Source organism: Helianthus annuus, chromosome 5 (assembly GCF_002127325.2).
Source record: "Helianthus annuus cultivar XRQ/B chromosome 5, HanXRQr2.0-SUNRISE, whole genome shotgun sequence".
NCBI lineage: Eukaryota > Viridiplantae > Streptophyta > Magnoliopsida > Asterales > Asteraceae > Helianthus > Helianthus annuus.
The window spans coordinates 82,215,901-82,237,273 of record NC_035437.2 but is presented as its reverse complement, the minus strand read 5'-3'; positions in this window follow the sequence as shown (position 1 = coordinate 82,237,273).

Here is a 21,373-nt window from a genome sequence, read left to right as displayed (position 1 = left end):
ATAAGTGTTTTCATCATATTACATACCGTCGCGTTATTTAGTTCACTTGGGTAAACGATTTTGAAACGATGTCACACAACGATGTTTGTAAAAGATATAAACCATATGAGTTTTATAAACGAGTTTTTGCAAGATGTCTTACAAGTTGATTTTCTAAAACAAAACATTTTTAGGGTTAAGAATCAAGGCTACGAGATTTTATAAACTATAATCAACTTGATTTGAGTTGGTTAACTATGTTGCAATACACTTTTCAAAACGAGGTTTGTATTTTGACTCTTGTAGTCTAATTAAGTACTGCAACATATAAACAAAGCCATAATTCCGATACTCTTATAAAACCTATGTACTCGCCAGCATTTCTTTGCTAACTTTGTTTTTACATATGTTTCAGGTGTTGTTGCTTGATGTGATTTCTAGGATGCATGCATCACATAGGATCTAGACGAGGCCTTAGTGACATAAAAACAATGATAGTCGATATGTAATTTGTTTGTGATGTGTTAAGACAATGTATTGTTTAATATTATCAATAAAACGAAACTCTTTTGTATCCATGGTTATGAAACAATAGCTTCTGTTACAACACTCCCCGACGTTTCCGCCATGGTTTGTTGTCCTACGTGGTCGGGGTGTGACAGAAGAGGTTGGTATCAGAGCCAATGGTTATAGGGAATTAGGTTATTAGTAATGCTTTGACCTAGACTATAACTTTAGGACCCCAACGCAAGTTTACTTGCGTTTAGATTATAAAACAATACCATCACATATCCTTAGGTGATAACCACAATATTCGAATTTGCTTTGAAAACTAATCATCTGTTCTAGGATGATTGATTACTAGGTTTTGAACCCTTTGTTATAAGGTTTTGAACCCTTTAAGTTTTCAAAAATCTCGTCAAAGTTTGGGTCTAAATAATGTGAACACGTGCAAACTGGAAGGGTGGGTGCCTGTACCCGGGGTCTTCTGTCTAAGGCTAGAGTGTTCGTACAAATCCACATAATCGGACCAGTCACTCTTACCTGGGAACTCTTGGGGTGAGTGTTCACTTATAGGCGAGCATGTCGGCGATACATTATATTGACCTATTTACTTTGATTAGTCACTGCGTGTCGTTTGTTTATTCGAGGTAACAAACGAATGATCGCCTTCCTTGTGTTTTGTCGATGTTTTCGATACCTCTTGTGTTTTTCCAATTGTCGATCCCGCTCATGGAGGAGCATTCAATCCGAATGCAAACGAGGCCCGAGCTGACCACCTCGTTGTCGATGGTACCTTTCTGGTTAACGGTACGTTTCTTGTTAACAACCGACCTGCATCTATTCTTTTTGATTCTGGAGCTGATAGAAGTTTTGTTTCTTTATCTTTTGAGACTCTTCTTGCGATACCTAGAACTAAACTGAGGAAACCCTTATCTGTTGAAGTTGCTTCTGGTAAACCTCTTGTTCTCGATTCTGTATTCCTTTGTCTTCTGGCGATGTTCTGGAAGTTCGTGGTGAGAAACCTTCAGGTGGATTGAAGCTTATGTCGTGTATGGAAGCCCAAAGGTATTTATGGAAAGGATATGTTGCTTTTCGAGCACATGTCACCGAGGAGAAATGTCACACCCCGACCACGTAAAACAACAAAACGTGGCGGAATCGTCGGGGAGTGTTGTAACAGAATCATTGTTTCATAACACATGGAAAATTGAAATATTGATTTATTAATTTAAAAGAGTTACAATGTCTTAACAAACAAATAAGTATAACATAATTAACTAGTCTTGCATCTTTTATTGTCACTAAGGCCCAAGTCCGCCTATGTGTATCTTGATCAATCCTATGCATCATCTCCTGAAACACATGTGAAAATAGGTACGTCAGCAAAAAATGCCGGCGAGTACATAGGTTTTATGAAAAATAGGATTCATGACTTAGGCTTAAGAAAATGTTTAACAAAAACTTGTCATGAATCCAGTTTAAGTGTTTGCTTTTATAAAACGTTTGAAAATCGATGATAGATAGGTATAGTTAAAAAGAATGAGGTAAGGTTAAGTGAATAACCAAGTAAAACGGAGTTTGTATAAGTCAAACTGTTTTGTAAAACAATGTCTTGTGAAAAAATATGTTATTTGTATAAAAATGTATAAGTCCAAATGAATGATTTAAATAACGCTACGCCATGTAATATAATACAAGCACTTATATATAGGAAGTACCAGCGGCGTATCCACCATGCTTGTAGCATACTACACACATATCGTTACTTAAGTCACTTAAACAAACCACCAAAGCATATAGTTCATGTTCAAACCAATCATCAAATGTTCTTGTCTAAACCATTGTCAATGTTTAAAACTCAAAATATAGTCATGTAGTTATGTGTAAACAAAAGTTACGTATGGTAAGTAACAAAATGAGAATACTTAACCATAAGTAAAAAGGAACAAAACAAAGTATTTTGAATAAATCAAAAAGTTATGTTTTGCCAAGTAGAAAACTTGTTTTATTGATACAAACATTTATGTGGTGAGTTAACGCATACATCCAAGCCTTGAGACAGCAGGATAACCTTAGAGTAAAGGTTATCAAAGTAAAATGTTCACGGATTCGGTCATTCCATCCATCCAAACAAACCTAGGATTTTAGGAACGGGATTTGTCAAGTCCTATGGTACCACTACCTACTACCGAGCGGCATGATCGGTGTTAATGAATGTAATAAAGAACCGTTTAAACAAACCAAATGTTATACCAAATGTAAACAAGTTATGTGAAAACAATGTACTAAGTATGCTAAGTAACATACAAAGCAGAAAAGTCATGTAAATCAATGTGCTAGCATGTTAAATGAACATACATAGCAAAAGAAATGTAATGTAAAACTATGTGCTTAGCATGTCAAGTAAACATACATAGCAAAACATAATGAAATCATGTACTAATAGCGTACTAATGAACATAGCAAGTATATGATATGAAAACAAGAAAGCACGAAAGTAACAAGTAGGCACATGTGTTTCACCCCAAAATGTTTGAAAAACAGTAAAAGAGGGGACTATGTACTCACTTGAGGGTGCTTAGAAGTCTTGAACAACAACCAAGCGAAGCTAGAGGGATCACAGAATCAAACGGCACCCTATATAGATAACTACATAAATAACCGGACCTAAATCGGGAGATTGGATAGTATGAGGTTTCGTAAACCAAATGAGTATTGGAACTCATATGATATGGTTAAACAAAGCCTACATACTAAAATGAAACCTAACCTTAGTGCTTATGACCCATTACGACCCGTTTAGGTAGCTTATGCTACTTTAACGCGTCGAACGCCTAACTAGCCCTATGACAAGCAAGATATGCCTTAACATACTTAATATTGTTGCTAAATCAGTTTAGATACTAAAAATTATGTTGCATAGGCTTAAAATGAATTTTAGCGTAAAAAGGGCATTTTGGTAATTTACCTAAGTCATAAGAACTACTTATCATACAACTACTTAAACATCGTGACCATAAGGTATAACCTCGGAAGGTTATTCCCTATACAACTATGGTCACCTAAAGTGTTTGGTCGGATCCTAATGATCGACCAAATGGGTCGGGTTCGTAAGCATAAGCGATTGATTAGATCGCTTACCTTTACGACCCTAAACAAGCACAAATCTAAAAGCGACGAGCTAAACATGCTAGAACATGTTTAGTAATGTTAGAAAACAGGTTTGGTATTAAAACAAACGATTTTAATACCCTAGAGTAGTTTGGTTACAAAATACGCGAGAAAACGCATTTTGGCCGAAACTACGACTCGTCACTGAGCCTAGATAACGTGGTAATCAGTAGGTATAGTCACTAGGGACTATAACCATCGTGATTATGCTCACGTTATGAAGTTCAAACGAACTTCGCGTTGACCATAAACTGGTCAATGCAAAAAGTCAAACACAGTTTGACTTTAACGCTAAAACGAACGAAAAACGCGAAAGAATACTTACAAAAGGTCCCCGCAAGATTGATTTCCGAGTTTTTCTCAGGTATGAAGTGTTTATAACTCCAACTTAGAGAAAATCTCAGAATCAAGTGGGTTTGAATGAAGTTGGGGTTGGGTATTTATAGGAAAGGCACAACCGTTAGGATCGTTCATCGCGAAACGTGCTTCGATCTTGGCCGTCCAAGTGGGCACATGGTATTTGGATACCATGGGCTCTTAAAAACCATCAAATTTGGCCCCTAGAATGCTTAAAAACCAGATTCAAGGGTGTGGAACAGCTGGTAACAGCTGGATTAGATTTTTTTGCTGATCTGGGACCCTCACGCGGCCCGCTTAAGGAATACACAAATTCTCACGCGGGCCGCCTGGGCATAGTTTCCAGAATTTGCAGTTTAGTCCCTGAACTTGGGAAACATGCATTTCGGCCCATTTTTGGCACGTTTAAGCCCCGTTAACCTCATTTCAATGCTCTAAAATGATGTTAAAGTATAGGGGACTCAAAATATGCTCAAAAATATTCCGGATGTCGGTTCGTTTGGTCGTACGATCGCGATGTTCGCTTAATTACGACGGAATGCGCATAAGCGCGAAAGACGATCCAAATTACGCGACGAATAGATTTTTCTCATGCCAAACACTAAAATAAAATATTTTAATGCTTGCATAAATTTTTTGGATGTCCGGAAGTATTCAGAACGTAAGTTATGCGCGAAAATGCAAACTTATGCACTTTTTGACGCTTTTAGTCCCTGAATGAGCATAAAGTTTATTTTAGCACACCAAACCCCTCAAAGCCTATTTCTAAGCTATGTAAAGGATATTTAAGGTGTGTTTAACTTATGATCATGTTCCGGAATGTTCGTTACAGTTCAAATTGGCATACTTTCGCAGTTTGACATATTTAGTCCCTGTAGGCGAATAGACTTGATTTCGGCATACCAAATCCTTCAAAACTTATTTCTAAGTTATGTAAAGGTTATTTAAGGTATGTTAAGCCTATGTCACTATTCCGGAGTGTTTGTTGCATTAAACTGGTTATATTTACGCATCAGTGCGCTTATAACCCTCCAGGAAGCGATCTAAAGCCCGAAATCGAACAAGAGTTGATATGTGCAAATGATACACATGTTTATACAAATCCCAAGTATGAAATACAATATTTCATTGGTTTGGTATTTGTTTGATGGCTGAAGTGACACAGGTGTCACAAGAAAGACAAGAGTAAGAGTATTCAGGATATTCCGATTGTTCGGGATTATCCAGAGGTGTTTCCTGATGAACTGCCTGGTTTGCCTCTAGTTCGTCAAGTCGGGTTTCATATTGACCTTGTACCCAATGCCAACCCAATTGCAAAAGCGCCTTATCGACTTGCAGCGTCTGAGATGCAAGAGTTATCGAAGCAGCTTAAAGAGTTATCTTATAAAGGATTCATTCGACCGAGCTTTTCACCCTGGGGAGCTCCAGTCCTCTTCGTGAAAAAGAAAGATGGGTCTTTTCGAATGTGTATCGATTATTGTGAGCTTAATAAGCTTACCATCAAGAATCGATATCCCTTACCTCAAATTGATGATCTCTTCGACCAGCTGCAAGGTGCTTCATGCTTTTCCAAAATCGATCTGTGTTCTAGGTATCATCAACTTCGTGTTCTCGAAGAAGATATTCCCAAAACTGCTTTCCGCACAAGATATGGGCATTATGAGTTCACTGTCATGCCATTTGGTTTGACGAATGCTCCAGCTATCTTTATGGACTTAATGAATAGGGTCTGTAAACCTTATTTAGACAAGTTCATTATTGTGTTCATCGACGATATTCTAGTTTATTCGAAGTCTCGAGCTGAGCACGAGCAACACCTTTGCTTAACATTGGAACTCCTGAAGAAGGAACAACTTTTTGCTAAATTCTCCAAGTGTGAATTTTGGCTTAAAGAAGTTCAATTCTTGGGTCATATAGTCAATGAGCAGGGTATTCATGTGGATCCATCCAAGATTGTTGCTATTAGAGACTGTAATACACCAACAACACCTACAGAAGTTCGATCTTTTCTTGGTCTTGCTGGTTATTATCGTCGATTCATCTCAAATTTCTCGAAGATTGCGGTTCCACTCACTGCTTTGACTCAGAAGAATAAGCCTTTTGAGTGGGGACCCAAGCAAGAAGAAGCGTTTCAAACGCTGAAGCAGAAGCTATGTAATGCTCCCGTTCTATCTTTGCTCGAGGGAAGCGATGATTTCGTTGTCTACTGCGATGCATCCAACTTAGGCCTTGGTTGTATTCTCATGCAACGAGGCAAAGTTATTGCATATGCGTCTAGACAATTGAAAATTCACGAGAAAAACTACACGACTCATGATCTTGAGTTGGGAGCTGTTGTTTTTGCCCTCAAAATCTGGAGACACTACCTCTATGGAACGAAGTGTGTGGTTTTCACGGACCACAAAAGTTTCCAGCATATTCTCAATTAGAAGGAGTTGAACATGAGGCAACGACGTTGGGTTGAGCTCTTAAGTGATTACAATTGCAAGATTCGCTACCATCCTAGTAAGGCGAATGTCGTAGCCGATGCGCTTAGTCGAAAAGAGCGAGTCAAGCTTCATTCTGTTCAAACGCTATCTGATCTTCAATCCCGTGTTCTTCAAGCTCAGCAATTTTGTGTTTCACAAAATTTGATGGGTACGGAATTACCACGTCAACTTGAGCTTAAGCTCGAAGCGAAAGACGATGGTTTGCTCTACTTCAAGGATCGTTTGTGGATTCCGAAACAAGACAATCTTCGCACCATGGTAATGGACGAATCTCATAAGTCTCGATATTCTATCCATCCTTGTGCTGATAAAATGTACAAGGATCTTCGTACTAAGTTCTGGTGGCCTGGTATGAAAAAGGATGTTGCCTTGTATGTATCAAAATGCCTGACTTGTCTCAAAGTCAAGGCTGAACATCAACGACCTTCTGGTTTGCTTGCACAACCAGAGATACCGGTTTGGAAGTGGGTGAACATTGCGATGGATCTCATCACTAAATTACCGCGTACGTCTAAAGGTCATGATGCTATTTGGGTTGTTATCGATCGATTAACGAAATCAGCTCATTTTATTCCAATTCGCGAGGATCTATCTGCTGATAAACTGGCAAAGATTTATGTTGATGAGATTGTGTCACGACATGGTGTTCCTTTGGATATCATTTTTGATCGTGTTGCTTGGTTTTCATCTCATTTTTGGAAGACCATGCAATCTGCTTTGGGAACCCAACTGAATCTAAGCACTGCTTATAATCCCCAAACAGATGGTCAATCTGAGCGAACAATTCAAACATTGGAGGATATGCTTAGAGCGTGCGTGATAGACTTTCGTGGTAATTGGGATTCTCATCTGCCATTGATCGAGTTCTCTTACAATAATAGCTATCATGCTAGTATTAATATGGCACCATTCGAAGCTCTCTACGGTCGAAAATGTCATTCACCTGTCTGTTGGAATGAGATCGGGGAAGCTTCGCTTACTGGACCTGAGCTCATTCTGGAAACAACAGACAAAATCAAGAAAATCCGCAATAATCTTGTGACAGCTCGAAGCCGTCAAAAGAGTTATGCGGATATGCGACACAAGCCCTTAGAATTTCAAGTCGGAGATCATGTCCTACTCAAGGTTTCACCTTGGAAGGGAGTCGTGAGATTTGGAAAGAAAGGAAAACTTGCAGCTAGATATGTGGGACCATTCAAGATTGTGGAAAGAGTTGGGAAGGTTGCCTATCGACTAGAGCTACCTCCAGAGCTTGGGAATATTCACCTGACTTTTCACGTGTCCAACTTGCGAAAGTGTTTAGCTGACGCTGATCTTCACATTCCTCTCGACGAGATCCAAATCGATGAAACGATGCACTTTCTAGAGAAACCCGTGGAGATCGTGGACCGTACTTTCAAACAGTTGAAAAGCAAACGGATTAAATTAGTCAAAGTTCGTTGGGAGTTCAAACATGGCCCAGAGTTTACTTGGGCACGCGAGGACTAGATGAAGACGAAATATCCGCAATTGTTTTCACAAGCTTCCTCTAGTTAAAATTTTGGGACGAAATTTCCTGAAGTAGGGGAGACTGTGACAACTGTGTTCTATAGTCGTGGTTCAATGTAAAACAATGATGATTATTAATAAAACAATGTGCTTTGGTGTTATTATATGTGCTTTGGTGTTATTATATGTGTTTTGGTGTTATTATGTATGTATTTGTGTTTGGTGATTTTTCAATTTAATTCGATTCCGATTTCAAGCTCTAAATCGCTTTCTGGAAGGTTATACGCGCACCGATGCGTAAATATAACCAGTTTAATGCAACGAACACTTCGGAATAGTGAAATAGGCTTAACATACCTTAAATAACCTCCACATAACTTATAAATAAGTTTTGGATGGTTTGGTGTGTTGAAATCAAGTTTGTACGATCGTAGGGACTATTTGTGTCAAACTGCGAAACTATACCGATTTGTATAGTAACGAACATTCCGCAACTTGATCATAAGTTAAACATACCCTATATAACCTTTACATAGCTTAGAAATAGGCTTTGAGGGGTTCGGTATGCTAAAATAAACTTTGTTGATCAATAGGGACTAAAAGCGTCAAAAAGTGCACAAGTTTGCATTTTCGCGCATATTTTACGTTCTGAATATATCCGGACATCCAAAAATTCATGTAATCATTAAAATATTATGTTTTAGTATTTGGCATGAGAAAATCCATTCGTCGCTTGATTTGGATCGTTTTTGCGTTCGTTACAACTTCCGTCGTAATTAAGCGAATAACGCGACCGTACGACCAAACGAACCGACATCCGAGATATTTTTGAGCATGTTTTGAGTTCCCTATTCTTTAACTTTATTTTAGAGCCTTGAAATAGGGTTAACGGGGATTAAAAGTGCAAAAAAAATCAAGTTTTACAAGTGCAGGGACCATTTTTGAAATTTCTGACCAGATTCAATGAACCTAGTCAATTTTGAAGTGTTGATGGTTTTAACCCATGGTTTTGCAAAACCATGGGCTGATATTCAATGAACCTAGGCATTATGACTCATATTAGGGGCTCCCATGGTTTTAGAAAACCATGGGCACACATGTAAGGTCCAGATCAAAGCTCAGTTTTCGATGAACGATCTTAACGGTTCTTGAATTCCTATAAATACCCACCCTCACATCCTCCCAAAGCACACTTTAATCTGATTTTGGCTCTCTAAGTTGAAGTTTATGCTTCATACCTAAGAGTAAATCGGATCAAGAGCTTGCGGGGACCTTCTGTAAGTATTCTTTCGTTCTTTTCATTCGTTTTTGTCGTTAAAGTCAAACTGCGTTTGACCAGTTTATGGTCAACACGAAGTTCGTTTGAACTTCATAACGTGATCGTAATCACGATGGTTATAGTCCCTAGTGACTATACCTACTGAGTACTGATTACCACGTTATCTAGGCTCAGTGACGAGTCGTACTTTCGGCCAAAATGCGTTTTCTCGCGTATTTTGTAACCAAACTACTCTAGGATATCAAAACTGTTTGTTTTGATATCAAAACCTGTTTTCTAACTTAACTAAACATGTTCTAGCATGTTTAGCTCGTCACTTTTTTTTAGATTAGTGCTTGTGTGGAGCCGAAAGTCAAGCGGACTAAACACCCGCTTAGACTTTCGAACACGACCCGTTTGGTCGATCATTAGGATCCGACCAAACATGTTAAGTGACCATAGTAGCGTAGGGAATAACCTTCCGAGGTTATACCTTATGGTCACTTAGGTTTGATTAGTCGCTTGATAGGTAGTTTATATGCCTTTGGTAAATTACCAAAATACCCTTTTCATACATAACTGGTAATTAAGCATATGTAACCTAAAATTTTGACACGTAACTGATTATGTAACATAATTAAACATGTATGGGCATATAATACTTGTCATAGGACTAGTTAGACGTCTTGAACGCGCTTTTGCGCACACGACGCGTGAAAGTAGCGTAAGCTACCTTAATGGGTCGCGATGGGTCGAAAGCACTTAGGTTAGGTTTCAATTTAGGATGTAAGCTTTGTTAAACCATATCACATGAGTTCCAACACTCATTTGGTTTACGAGACTTCATTCTATCCGATCGTCCGATTTAGGCGTTTATTGTTTGACTAGTGGATCGATTATTAGGTGCTACTTGATTTCTCTGATTTGCATGAGTTTGTTGGAGTTCTATTTGATCGAGTATACTTTGCACTTCATGTGAGTACATAGTTCCCCTATTTTACTGTTTTCAATTGTTTTGGGGAGATTCATAGGTACAAAATGGTTTCAAAGTTTAAACAATGGTTTTTCAAAAACAATTAAGATGGTTTATACAAAACTAGTAACGATTTCAATAAAGTGAACAAACTTGTTGGTTGTAGTTACATAACAAATGACATTCATTAGCATCGATCAAGCCGACCAGTATTAGGTTATGGTACCATAGGATCTGACAAATCCCGTTACTTTACTACACCCATGGTTATGTGTGGGGGTTGTGGGTAACGACGGAATCTGATGTTTGTTAACCTACCCTTTGGTGGTTTGTTAACTCGAGAAACGAGAAGTGAGGTGGTCGAGTCACGAAGGTTTGAATGTTGTTAGCGAGACAGCCATATATAGTTTTCACAATTTAAAACGAGGATGATTTAAATGATTTTAAACGAGTTAATGATTTTGAAAAACGATTTTGAACAAGTTAAACGAATTGGATAAACGATTGGTTTTTGGTTAATGTTTAGATAACGGGATGGGTGTAATGTGATGAAAGCATGGTGGATACGCCGCTGGTACTTCCTATATATAAGTGTTTTCATCATATTACATACCGTGGCGTTATTTAGTTCACTTGGGTAAACGATTTTGAAACGATGTCACACAACGATGTTTTCTAAAAGATATAAACCATACGAGTTTTATAAACGAGTTTTTGCAAGATGTTTTACAAGTTGATTTTCTAAAACAAAACGTTTTTAGGGTTAAGAATCATGGCTACGAGATTTTATAAACTATAATCAACTTGATTTGAGTTGGTTAACTATGTTGCAATACACTTTTCAAAACGAGGTTTGTATTTTGACTCTTGTAGTCTAATTAAGTACTGCAACATATAAACGAAGCCATAATTCCGATACTCTTATAAAACCTATGTACTCGCCAGCATTTCTTTGCTGACTTTGTTTTTACATATGTTTCAGGTGTTGTTGCTTGATGTGATTTCTAGGATGCATGCGTCACATAGGATCTGGACGAGTCCTTAGTGACATAAAAACAATGATAGTCGATATGTAATTTGTTTGTGATGTGTTAAGACAATGTAATGTTTAATATTATCAATAAAACGAAACTCTTTTGTATCCATGGGTATGAAACAATAGCTTCTGTTACAACACTCCCCGACATTTCCGCCACAGTTTGTTGTCCTACATGGTCGGGGTGTGACAACATGCACCCAACATTATTATTATGTGTGCACCCACAATAATATTGCGATTTGCACGCTCATCTTAGTTCCTCCTAACTCATGTCAAATGGTTTCTCAAACTCAGATGTCAAGCGGAGGTCGTCAAAGTAATAAGATCACAAAAATCCAAGGACTATGGCAGACTATCAACACATCATAAGGTAAGCAAGCAATCCATGCCATCATGTTATAGTGACGAGTGTGTGTTCGTATGTTTCGTCGTAAACAAATGTGTACTAGTCACGTAATGTATGCAACAAGTAAGAAGGACGAACCATGCAATCTGGAGCTGAGTGTCATGGCCGTATTCACGTTTTCAGAACTGTTCAGTTATAGTCTGGTTTTATAAAAATGTTTTCCCCTTTTTAAAACCAAGTTCACTATAACCAATGGCTCTGATACCAATCTGTCACACCCCCAAAATCCACAAGCGGAGTATCACCGCAGGAGGCGTGACTGACCAGGATCTAGCCACCAATCACATTGAACTCATAGGTCTCTTTTTAGCTTCTTAACCCATTCCCAAACCACCGGGAATCCCATGCCTTATAAAAAGTGTGAACTCACCTTTGGTTGCTCGGTTTGAGTCTTAAAAATAGCTAACGGTCAAGGTCGGTCAATCACGTCCTAGTACGATTACCAGTTAGTCCATTAGTAGTTTCAAATAGGGCACAAAGTTCCTACACGTATCTAGCACGTAGCACATTTAATCATACAATGCTAATTATCACAACATAGTTTAGCGACGACACAAGTGTCACAAAAGGTTCAAAATACCCTTCAATAAAATTCAGCAATATAGTGCATTTTCGGCAGTTTTCGGATTGTTATCCGGAATAGCTCGTGTACAACAAAATTCCCAAAAAATTACAGAATGTGTTAAACGATCCAAATATTATTGTGTCAAAATCTCGGGATCCAATTCATCACCAATTATTTTATAAAATTCATTTACCGGGCTGCAATCAGATTCGTCACTTTCTGACTGCAGTCCACGGAAAAATTCATTTAAAATTCATCGTAAGTCCGATTGACGAAATTACAGTTGGAAGTTTGCACGGACACTTAAGAGCATCTACAGTAAAAGTTTCAAGCCTAAAATGTAAACACATATCAAGTTATGGCACAAAACGTGAGCTGCATTTTCTGCAGAAAATGACAGCTTAGAGCAGTTTTACGATTTAATCCGTTAAAAATAGTTAAACCTGTCCAAAAAATATGAAATCACTGCGGTTTGAAGGCTACTTCCAGATACTTGCTTTTAGGCTCTGAAAACGTAGATTTTAAATAAGTTTAAGTCCCGAAAAATACTGCTGAAGTTGGCGTATTTTCTGCAGTGAAAGCTGTTTGGTTTCCGCTTTCACTCTCAACACTTATTATGTGAATTAAAGTTGTTTTTCATGTATCCCACGACATATAAACATTAATCACAGCAGGTTATAAGTTATTTACATCAGATTTATCATGCTCAAACCTCAAGATTATTAAACGTATCCAACCCTAAACAACCTTCATGTGTCTAAGCATAACTACGCAATAAAACGAATTCATCATAACTGATCTACATGCATACTAACCCACATATATCGACCATCATCACTGAAACATTAAAACTCAGCCTAGATCACAGAAGTTTAACAGCATAAACAACATTAATCACTTACTTAACAACATGAAGCATAAAAACTAGATACCCAACGATGAGAAGGAAGTGTTTAAAGCCTTAAAATCAGATTCTTGGAGTTTGGGGAACTGATTTCCGTCAACAGTGGCGAGAGAGAGAGAGAGTTTGAGGGAAATTATGATCACACTTAATGCGTTGTTAGGGTTTAGGAGATATGAGGGCATGCACTCCACGTAACCAACAATTTAGGTGGGCCGATAACAAGAAAAAAAAAATAAAAGAAAGGGATAAGTGTCTGGGGTTGGGCCGCAAAAATTGATCAGGGAATTGTTATGCCATTTACTTTGTTTTGATGTAGCCATTATTATTATATATTATTACTAGGTTACAACCCCGTGTATTACACGGGTTGAATAAATATAATTTTATATATTAAATAATAAAATGTTATATCTTTATGAACCTCGTATATTGTACGGGTTAAATAAATGTAACTTTATATATCAAATAATAAAAAATAGTTATATCTTTAAAAACCATGTGTATTACACAGATTAAATAAATGTAATTTTGTATACTAAATACTAAAAATGTTGTATCTTTAAAAAAACCCGTGTATAATCGGGTTGAATAGATCTACCAAATAATAAAAATATTACATCATTAAAAACCTCATATGTTACACGTGTTGAATAGATCTAAAAAAGAGTGATACATTTAAAAACCATGTGTATTACACATATTAAATAAATGTAATTTTGTATATTAAATACTAAAAACGTCGTATCTTAAAAAAAAACATGTGTATAGTCAGGTTGAAAACTCTACCAAATAATAAAAAAATTGTATCCTTAAAAACCCCATGTATTAAACTTATATCTTTAAAAACTTCGTGTATTACACGTGTTATATAAATGTAACTTTGTATAGTAAATAATAAAAAAAATTATATTTTTGGAAACCCTGCGTTTTACACGAGTTAAATAAATATAATTTTGTATACTAATTAATAAAAAAGCTATTTTTTAATAAACTAGGATAACATTTAATATTAATTTATTATTTATATATTTAATATAAGATAAGTAGGAAAGAGAGGTACTTGTTTTAAAAATTATATTACATTAATAATTTAGATTTGAGGATAATATTTTATTAAAGTATGATAAGATTTAATATTAATTTATTATTTATTTATTTAGTTAATATAAGATAAGTATAGATTTGAGGATACCTCCTATGAATGACACGTGTCCAAAACTTGGTTTCTTTTATTATATTAGATAGATTTTTTTACATAGAATTAACTAATATAAATATAAATATTTAATTAATCAATTAATATACATGTATAATATTCATGCTATGGTTTGGGCCTCGTAAGTTTCGAGTTACACGAATTATGCTCTGGTTCAAGCGGTTCTGGTCGGTTCAACGCGATATGGATGAAATACAATTAGTTCATCAAATAATGAAAGCGTATGATTTGATTTATAGAAGTGAAACAAACGGGTTACCTCAAAGTTACGGGTTGTCACACCAAGACACCACGGACAAATGATAAAGAAAATTCACCTTCAACATAAGAACTAGTTATTAAAGTCATTAATACAAAACCAAATAAAAAGTGTCGAAAGATTAAAAATCAAAAGTAATACATAAAAGACTTGTCTTCGCCAAGTGATGTAAGAGACTTAACCAAACATGGCCTTTGATTGGTAATAACTCTTACTATCAATCTTGTATCCCGAGACTACTACACACTCTAAATATGGACGATGGATGATAGTGGTGGGTGTTGGTGTTGTAGTAGTGGCAAAGTGGGAGAGTAGTGGTTTGCCAAGGGAAGCCTTTGAAGTGAGCCAAGCACCCCTATTTATAGCCTGCATAGAGCTCTGGCCATGGCCCCGTGTCCAGTGGGCACGCCCCCGTGGCCAGCCTTTTCTCTTCCTTCATTAAACGCAAGTGTTAGCAGAGGGTCCCACGCGGCCCCGTGTCTAGCGGGCACAACCCTGTGGTCATAATCGTATCTGTACTATCAAAGATTTTGCAAGATTCTGCATATCTTTGCGTTGACCATGCCCCGTGTTGAGCTGGGCACGCCCCCGTGGTCAGTCTTCTGTTGTCTTGTTTTTGCTTTGGGGATGCTGTCGAGGGGTCGGGCATGTCACGTTTATCCCTTTTCTTTGTATTTATGTTGGTTTTGGCTGCATATGTGTTCCTTTTGCTCGTTTAAGCTCATTTGGTCCTGTAAATTCAAAAGGAATACAAAAACACACTTTTTCCAATATTAGTACTAAAAGGGTTAGTTTTATGCCTTATTTGATGTAATTTATATGTTACATTTTGCAAACATCAAAATCGCCATTCCCGCCGCATCGCACGGGTAAATGGCTATTGTGTGTGTATATATATATATATTACATAGGGGGAGGATCAAATGAGAAGACAATTATTGAAAGAAGAAAAAGAAGAAAGGACATATTGGTAAAATACTATTTCATTTATAACTCATCTCATTAATTTTTCTCTCTTTAATTAATTAATTAGTCAACTAATTGTTAATTATCCTACATATAATCTACAAAACCTACACATACCAAAATTTTCCTACATACCCTACACGTTATAGAATTTTATCCTACACAGTCAAAATTTATCCTACACACCTCGAAATATATCCTATACAACTCGTAATTTATCCTACACAACTACTAATTTATTCTACACTTTAAATTAAGTTGTATTTAATTTGAAAAAAATACATATATTTTAAAAAGAAGTTACAAATTTAATTTAGTTAGTTATTAAAGGGGAAGAACACAAATTAATGATCTATGTAAGTTTACCAATATACTCTTATATTAAAATTAAATGCAAATATTAAATGAAGTAAAATGAATCATTCTTATTGGTTGAAACTTCTTCTTTTTTCTTCTTAGAAAAAAATTATTTTCATTTGAACCCTCCACTATATATATATATATATATATATATATATATATATATATATATATATATATTTATATATATATATATAAATGGAATTAGGAGAGAACGCTCAAAAGTGTGAGAACGGTGAGAACGCATCCTGGCCCAACACGTGTCACGCGGCATAGAGAAGGGCAGAGGGGCTTTTTTGTCTTTTTTGTCTTTTCATCTTCTGCTTTTTCAGTTCCGCTTTTCCCAATATTGTTTTAATTTTTGGGGTTTAAGATTTTTGCCGATAACCAAATTCAATAATTAATGGCGTTTAATAGTTTCATTGTATTAACATTTTGGCGTTTATGGCGTTTATTCAAATCGTATGCCATTGGAACTCAGGGGTCAGGAAATCTATCTTAAAGGCGTTTTAAACAAGATGGCCCATTGTTCTATTATTTTTTATATACATTTTGGCGTTTGTGATATCTTGGCGTTTTACAATTGTTAGATTATATTTCAACCACAGGAAAAAAAATACAAGCGAAGAAAATAAATTAAAAATCCTAATCGGATCTCTCTTCGCAATCTTCACTGTCATCAGTCTCTCTCTTCTTTAATAGTACAAGATCTGTCACCAAATATATGGTGTTTTATGTAAAACTTAACAAACCCATCAGTTTGATTATTTTGCCTGCTCGTCTGTTGAAGTGGCTTTTTGTGGATGTTTGGGGACATAGATCTGTGACGTGTGGGTGGGTCTTTCGCTTTTTCTTCATCTTGATCTTCATCTTTATAATCATTCCACTCTTCAGTGTCATTGATCTCTTCTTCTCATCCAAGCCTTCTTCAAGAAAAAAAAATACAAAATGCCATATGACTGTCATCAGTATTTTTTTTCTTGAATTTTTGTCCATCTCATGCAACAAAATCTTACGGAGTTACTCCCCTCTGCTACCAATTCATTCAGTGAAACTTCACGAAGAACAATACTGAATATCCAAGAAAGCATATTAGCCATCTTTGATTTTTAATTTTTTGGCGTTTTACAGTGAGTGGTATTTAGTAGTATTGGCGTTTGTTTTTTTGGTTTGATTAAATGGAAGTTGCTGAGACGTATCATTTTATAGGATGTCTTTTTGGCGCGTAAGTTAGGCGGTGCATTATTATAATAAAGTATTCGTCGTTTCAGTTACTGCTTGTAATTGTTGTTTTTGATAAGCTTTATCTCTGAAGTCTATAACACGTCCCATCTTTCAAGTTTGGCGTTTTAGATTCTAATATAATAAATTTTCCCTCTCTTCAGTATTACTGATTTGTAGTTACTGTTTCAAGTTTGTTTTTTATTTATTTTATTTTGGTTTATTTTATTTTATTTTTATTTTTTGGGTTTTTTATAATACTTGTCCAATGTAATTTTATTATTGTTTGGTAGTTTTTGGGGCGTTTTATGGCATGTTGGCGTTTTGACAAGCATTTGGCTTTGTGGCGTTTTTATTACGTATGGCGTTGTTATTATATAACAATCAACTGAAAAAGAAAATTAAAAAGAATATATATTGATCTTCCAAATCTTCACTGTCAACAGTCTCTTTCTTCTTTTGAAGCATCTTCACTGGCTGTTTCAACTTTCGTAGGATTTTTTTTTTATTTTTGTTTTTCGAAGTAGTTTTTTGTTGTCGTCGTGTGGAAGTACAAAGTCTGAAATCAGCCTCTTTTTCTATAATATTTGTTCATCTCATGCAGCAAAATGTTATTGAGTTTACACCCTTTTCAGCCAACAATCCTTGAATTTCCATTGAATGATGTTTGATTTTTTTTTAACTTTTTTGGCGTTTTACCGAGAAAAAGAACGCCACTAAATAAACCATTTTAAAACTCTAAATTTGATCATGCTAAAATCAATAACGTTTTGCTGTTTGGTGATGAACAACATTGTTAATCCTCGGTTAAGAAAGATAACTGACAATGTTGTCCACCCCATACAGCTAAACTTTATTGACAACAAACCTCAATAATGTTTTTGTATGTTTTGGCGTTATAAATTGGATGGAAGTTGAGGATAAGTCAATAAGATTTTACTCAACGAAATGTACAATATCCTCACTTAAGGATTTTGTCCATTACATTGAGCGAAATATTACAGATAACCAAACTGAATTTCAAAAAAAGTTTTGGTTTAGAAGATATTTGATGTTTGGGTTTTTTGGCGTTTTAAGAGGAACGGTATATATTAAGTATGGCGTTTGGGTTTTGTGTGTGTTTTTAATTGAAGGTCTGAGATGTTGTATATATAGGATTTTTTTGGCGGTTTTTTTAGGCGGGATTTTATTATAATTAAGTTTGGCGTTTTATATCTAATGGCATTTTTAGTTAGAATGGTGTGTGATTTTTGTTTGCTGTTTTATTTTCATGAAATGGCGTTTTGTGTGGAGAAGTCAAAAGACCCTTTTACCCTTAATGAAAAGCGTCCACGTAATAAAATTGATGTTATTTACGAAAACGCCACCGCGTCAATCTAGTTCATAGATTGTTTTGATTTGAGGATCCATAAGCATTCTCACCGTTCTCACGCTTTCTACCGTTTTCTCTAAATCCTGACCCTATATATATATATATAGGGTAAGGTTCATGCGGGAAACACCCTTATTACGAGAAGCAATATAAAAACAACAAAATAAACCAACCAAATCACCACCTAAAAATATAAACACCCACCTCCACCCCCACCACAACCTACCCCCACCCTCAACCCCCCCCCCAAAATAAAAAAGCTGTACCTCATAAAAAAAACCTAACCCCTACCCCCTCCCCCCCTCAAAAAAAAAAAAAAAAAAACCTAGAAAACCTAACCCCCCACCCTCACCCAAATACCTAAAAAAATCTAACCCCACCCATCAAAAACCTAAACCTCCCCACCCACCCCACCCAAGATAAATGCTAAAAACTAAACCATAAATTTAAACCCCAAAACTAAGTGTGAAAAAAGGCTTTTTTTATTTTTTTAATTAAAAATTGTTAAATTTCGTCATTAAAAAATGGAACAACATACTGTTGTGTAGCCATACTGTTGTTCAGTTTTTTATTTTATTTTTTTTATTAAAAATCGCTAAATTTTGTCAAAAAATTTTTTTGAACAACAGTACTGCTGCATGCTGCTATTTAGTTTTTTTAGTGACGAAATTTAGCGATTTTTAATAAAAAAAATTGTGTTTTTAATTTTTTTAGGTATTTTTTGTTGTGTTCACACTGGTTCTCGTGGTTCTATATATAAATATATATATAGAGGCCGGTTATCATACAAATAACCTAATCGTACATTATGTACGCTTCATCCACAACCGTAGGATCATCTTTCTTAAACAGCGCGTTTTTCTATTAAATTTATCAACATAGGATTAATAAAAAAGAAACCGCCAAGGTTAAAATCGTCAAATTAAAGATCAAAACACCTGATAAACGGCAAACAAAACCTCAAAAATCATAACGTAAGATCCTAAATCAAAACCAAAAACGAAATTATAACAATTAATCAAAAATCGATCGATTCCTATTCACCAAATCGATCGATTCCTATTCACCAAATTCTTCTGAGAAAATGAACTTCTGATGAATTTAGAAATTCTGGATGGACTGACTATCGAAGAAGATGATGCAGCATGTCAAATCATGTGCGAAAACGTCGACAATGCAAAATGCGAATTCAGTAAAAAAAGAATTCTTTGAAATTTCATATAGTTTGCGAATTCATGACATGCATATGCGATTTCAGTAAAAAGTTAAGTATTCTATGAGATTTCATATAGTTTGCGAATTCATGATAATACACATGCGATTTCAAAAACTTTTCAAAAAACTTTTCACATAGTGTGCGATTTCAGATATTTTACACATGCGATATCAGAAAACAAGATATTTATATGTTGGTTTCTTACAGTTTGCGAATTTCTTTCGAATCAAAGTGCGATTTTGAATAAGAACACTGCAAAAAAACTTTAAAAAATACTTTGTAAAAAAATGGAAAAAAAACAAACTACCAATCTTAAAAACTAAAAATAGTATTATTTTATATAAAAAAACTTAATTTATTAACGATGTGACTATAATTTGACATGTAATGATGAATTTTACAATAAATACTACTGAACTTTACCACCCTACCTATATAATAAATTTACTATATTAATATAAAAAACCTAGATATAACTACTTCCATATTAAGATAAATAATACGAAATAAAGACACACAACAAACAGACCAACAAAAAATGGCAACTGAAGAATCAGAAAAAAATCAAAAACATTGCTATCAAAGAGGTATTGTCAACAAGAACGTTGACAGAAATAAGCACTGATGTCAGCTCTTCTCATCTGGTTCTTGATGTACAAGGAAAAATTCTTGAACAAATCAAGAAAAATCAAGATGTATGGGAACAACTACTGCAAGAACCACAATCAAGCTTCAAAGACAAAGTTTTGGATCACATAAAGGGGCAATCTCAAGCTGATGACTTAGCCTTCTCTTTCCTGATAGATGCTCTGAACACTGTGAAGGAGAAGATGGAGTTCAGCTCTTCTGAACGAGACAAAATATTTGCGCCAAGTAACTAAAATCTTTTATTTCATCGTTTTGTGGTTTGGGCTCTGTTAGACAATAACTAATATTATATTTTTGGTACATCTTTTGAACACATATTATGTTTGCTATATAAAATATTAAATCGCATGAATGATATAGCCATCATTGTCAGATAACAAAACAAAAAGATACCTCATATATCGCATGTAATAAAAATGAAATCGCATGTACAAATGATTATACACTGTATCTTATTGAAATCTCATGTTTTAAACTATAAAATCGCATGATAAAATGATATAAAAAGATGAATATAAAATCGCATGTGTTTAGTATAATTCGCATGTGCATTTATAAAAACCTACACATCCTCATCATCTTCAGACACCTCTTCCCACTGATCTTCTTCTTCTTCTTCAGATACATCATCACTACTGTAATCTTCAAAGTCATCTTCCTCTTCGTCGTCTTCAACCTCGTTGTCTTTGTCTCTCCCACCATTTTCAATATGGACACCCTTCATCTTCTTTTTTCCTTGTTTACCTTGTTGTTTGGCTTTAAGCTCGCCGCAAGTCCGAATGTCATGACCTTTTTCATTGCATACGCTACATGTCCTTGACCTTTTCCCTTTGCGGCTTATCATTTGTTCCTTCTTAGATTTAATCCTTCTACGCGAGCCGCGGCCTTTGTTTCTTATACCAGCCGGCACACGAACAGTAGGGGGAGCATTAGTTACTGGTTGTTGATAACCAATCAACTTTGAAAATCGGTCAAATTTTGG